Genomic DNA, 4,926 nt, shown 5'->3' with positions numbered 1-4,926 from the left:
TCAAATTTTAAAATAATATTATTAAAAAATAATATTTTATTCAATTTTTAATTTATAACTTTCATCCCATCTCGTCTCGTTTCAATTATAAATCTAATTTTATCAAATGAGCCGTTATCTGAGAGAGCTTTGAGAGGACCAGTTGTGCGAACTCGTTTGGGAAAAGTGGATGCGTCAGACCTCTGCCTGCTGTGATTTGAAACCTTCCAAAAATGATATTTTGTTGATGTTGATTTTTATTTTGTTCAAAATATCATAAAACATAATCCAATTAGAGTATTAGGAGGCGAATGTTTAATAACGTGTATATTCCATTTTTATCTACGTTACTTGAGTAAAATTGACAGGAGTCATTTTAATTGTTTATTACATTAAAACAAGATGTATTGAAATCTTGTCATAAAAAGTTAATTAAAAAAAGAGTTAATTAAATGTTCAGTCAATAGATTTTACACGTAACCACCCACTTCATTAAGGCTTGTAAAACTAGATGAATAAGATGCTACTAACCTTAAAACATACAACCAAGTATAAAAGATTTCATACATTTAGGAAATCTCCAAATGCATTTATAAAAAGAAAATAGTTTGTCATGTGATAGTCATTGCTGGGAACATAAATCATTTAATGTAAAGATAAAATCAATATCATTTCTTAATGCCTCAAGCTTCGTGTCACTCTCCTGGACAACATTCTCACTCACAGCATCCTCAAAATCTTCCTCACCTAAGGTAGGAAAAACATAGCAACAATTAAAATGAGTTAAATATTTAGTAAGAACCACTTGATGCAGTGCACATAATATAAACATAGGGTTTTGAGTTAACACCATCGTTCTTTAAGAAAAACTTACCTTTAAGCAGACATAAATCACTTTCCTTAAGAGTTACAAAAAACAAAAAAAGAAAGCCCTTCTTTTCCTCAACCTCAATCATTAATCATTTATTATTTAAAACTCATCTTTAATGGCCATTACACATTATTAACTCTCTTGTGTTAGGGTTAGCAACCCTTGTGATCAATGGTTCTTCCTGTAGCTAGCAGATAAAAACCGAACCTCAAGAATGGGCCATCACTAAGTGCACTGCTAGTGATATATTTCGACATTGCCATCCATCCTAACCTCTCATGGTACATTCCTCATCCTCATATATTCATTAAACCTCATCAATTAATTACATGTATTCTACCTTTTTTTTTTCCCCCTTCTTCTTTAACCTTTCATTCTTTAAAATAAATAGTCATACTATATAGAATTCAGTCACACATCAGTTGTACAGTTCTAAATCATATAACATCTTTCATCATAAATAGGGTTCGTAAAAGGGATTTTCCAACGAAGGCTTATACATACATATATATTCCTTTATAAACCTTTACTACACACACACATATTTGCAAAAGAGATTTTATTGTTTACCATAAAGCGATGTATAGAAGAATATGATCACACTCACTTAAGTCATTATGCAAATTAATCTAATCATATGTGTTTCCAATCTTTAATGAACTATAATATTTTAGGCAATAGTATAAGCGCTCTAATCCATTAAATATGATGCATGATATGCTTTACGCATGAACCCTCAAGATGTTTACGTTCCTTAGTTACTACTCTTCCTTGCCTCCATTGCTCGCCAAGAACTTTGCTCACCTACACGTTGCTCGCCTAATGTTCTGTCCCAAATCCCTACTTGGGATTTGATAATAATTGAAGTATCGAGGCATGCAATATTGAGTTCCATACTCCTCATTTATGACAGTTAACACGCAATGCACTCTAACATGTTACTTGCAGTATGAATAGATCGCTGAGAAAAAATAACAAGCACTTGAGCAATATGTCATAAAAACTTAATCTTTAAATCCCAAATCATGTTTTAATATCCTTACAAAAGTAGGGTCTCAAAACATTGACCTTCATGTTTACCAAAATACCATCTTGTGAAACATAGTAAAATAAAATTATCATTGTTTGCCTAAAATCTCTAGGATCTCTATTATCAGCTTCAAAATGGTCTCTATAAATTTATCAATCCCCTCGAGGCGATTCTCAATCATAAGACCTTCTTCAACTATTGGTGGCCAATGGGTAGAAGTGGCAATATGTTACACAACCCGTTAACCCAACACGAACACGATACGATAATAGCTGGTTAGGATTTAGTCTTAACAGGTTTGGGTCAAAACGGATTGACCCGTTAAGACACGATTGCTTAATGGGTTGATAACAGGTCAACTCATTTTAACCCGTTATGATACGTTAAGAAAGTTAAAGTTACAATTATACCTTATACCTAAAAGTAAAATGGTTAGAATTTCAATTTTGATATTTTTATTGTTTGAATTGTAATTTTGTACTTATAGTTAAATTTATAATTTTTATAAATATTATGATTTTAAAATTTATATAAAATTAGACTAAATTTAATCAGATCAAATGGGTTAATTTTGGACCTATTCAACCCATTTACATAAACAGTTTGAAACGGGTTATATTATATCGTGCTAACCTATTTCGTAATATTCATTAATAGGTCAAAACGGGTTGACACGACATGACCTGTTACTAGGGGTGTCAAATTGTGTTAACGAGTCGTATTCGTATCATGTCAAAGCATATATATTATGCTATATAGGTCAATCCTAATCCGACTCGTTAAGCTTATCGTGTCAGAATCGTAAACCCCCTAACATGACCCTTTAACATAACGGGTCATGTTTTACTTTTATATTAGTTTTGACCCATTAGTAAATATTACAAAATAGGTTAACACGACACAATACAACTTGTTTCAAATTGTTTATATAAATAGTTTGAATAGGCCCGAAATTAACCCGTTTGACCTAATTAAATTTAGCATAATTTTATATAAATGTTAAAATCACAATATCTATAAAATTTATAAAACTAACTACAAGTTCAAAATTACAATCCAAACAATAAAAATATCGAAATTGAAATACTAACAATTTTACTTTTAGGTATAAGGGTATAATTGTAACTTTAACTTTATTAACGTATCATAATGGGTTGACATGTTATCAACCCGTTAAGCAATCATGTCTTAGCGAGTCAACCCGTTTTGACCTGAACCCGTTAAGACTAAATCCTAATATGCTATTATCGTGTTGTGTTCATGTTGGGTTAACGGGTCATCTAACATATTGTCACCCCTACCCGTTATATTAATGGGTCGTATTAGAGTTTGAAATTTTGACATGATAAACTTAACGGATCGAGTTATGATTGAGCTATAAAGTATAATATACATATTTTGACATGACACGAATACGATCCATTAACATGATTGACTGCCAATGGAGTTTATGTTTCCCCATCTTGCTCGCTGTCTTCATTATCTGTCACAACTTCTACCATTTTGAAAAATATAGTAGTGAAACTTCCACAATAAAATTTCAAGAAATCTCAGTAAGTTATGCAAAAAACATGCATAGAGATAACATAAATATACATAAAGTAAACATGAACATGGATGGATGAGCATGAATGTGCAATTTCACAAACTGTATTTTTCACCCATTTAGACTTCTTTTTAAAATATATTTGAATTTGTAACAATGTAACCTTTTGCACGAACTTACCATTTCTTACTCAATCACATACATTCTTATTCAATATAAACAATTAAAGATACCTCACGGTTTCCCCTAAGAACCGCATGCACATGCTAGTTGCAGCATCATATCACAGGCCTTTTGACCAACTGCGAATGTCATATGAGAGACATTCAGGCAGAACAACATGCCTTTACCGAAAGTTCACAGTCGATACGACAATACATAACACCTTCACCATACTTGCCATATTTTGTAACCACTAGCGTCAAGTGCTAAAACTTCACTCCAAAAACCTTGTGGTCCAATTTAAAGCACATTTACTATACTTTATCAACTCAAGAGTTACCATTTCATATTTAGTCACTTGAAAATAGATAAGGGAGTTCCACTAGAACATTTCCCCATCCTAGCATTTGGCTTGTCAAAACTTACTTTAGTGCACAACCCATCAAATTTTGCATGGCATGAGATAGTAACATATAATAATGATATGGCATGTGAAATGCATGTAGCATGTCAACATAAAGATGAGAACATATGACGTGATTATGGCCTTTATATTGGGACATACTATATGGGCACAACTTATGACGATACAATAAATCACTTAAGCATGATTTGCAACAATCAAACATGTCACAAGAGCAAGATTCCAAGTATTCACAAGATTCGATCATAGCATGACAAACCGAACACACACATGATTCAATCATGTCAAGAAGCCAAGCATGTGATATATCATTACAAGAATTCAAACATATATAGATATACACATATAGTACGTATGCAGCGTTTACATAAAAACATAAGCACATTATCTAAGAGTAAGTTAGAGGCTATTCTACAAACTTTTAATTTAATAACAATGCTGACGAATAAGTATGCTAAAAAAATATATGTTCTGAATGTTAGAGCTTGATTAAAAAGGAAATCCTTACACTATCGTACTTACCTGTGTACTTGGTGGATCTAGAAATCTCTTTGCTAAAAGTTCCTAAATCCACTTAACTGTAGTGGTCTTTCAACCCTTCCAAACTCAACCTTTACTCATACACTTGGCTTACTCATACACACACAAACGGGCAAGAACCCTAGTGAGCCTCCCAAATCTCATCACTCCCTTCATCGGGGCCACTTTGTGGAACACCTTGTCTCATGGTTCAAAGTATAGTTCCTTGTATCTATGGTTTGCGTATCTCTTCTATCTCTCCTATGTTGTTGCCAATGTTTTTCTAATCACTATTATTTTATCATAATGGTTAGGATAAGCTTTGGGCCTAACATCTTTCTCTCACTTACCTCATCCATAAAATCTTCAGTAACCCCATATGCCAACATTTTAAG

The sequence above is a fragment of the Carya illinoinensis genome, chromosome 3, assembly GCF_018687715.1.
Source record: "Carya illinoinensis cultivar Pawnee chromosome 3, C.illinoinensisPawnee_v1, whole genome shotgun sequence".
In the NCBI taxonomy this organism is placed as follows: domain Eukaryota; kingdom Viridiplantae; phylum Streptophyta; class Magnoliopsida; order Fagales; family Juglandaceae; genus Carya; species Carya illinoinensis.
Note: the sequence above shows the minus strand (reverse complement) of the source record.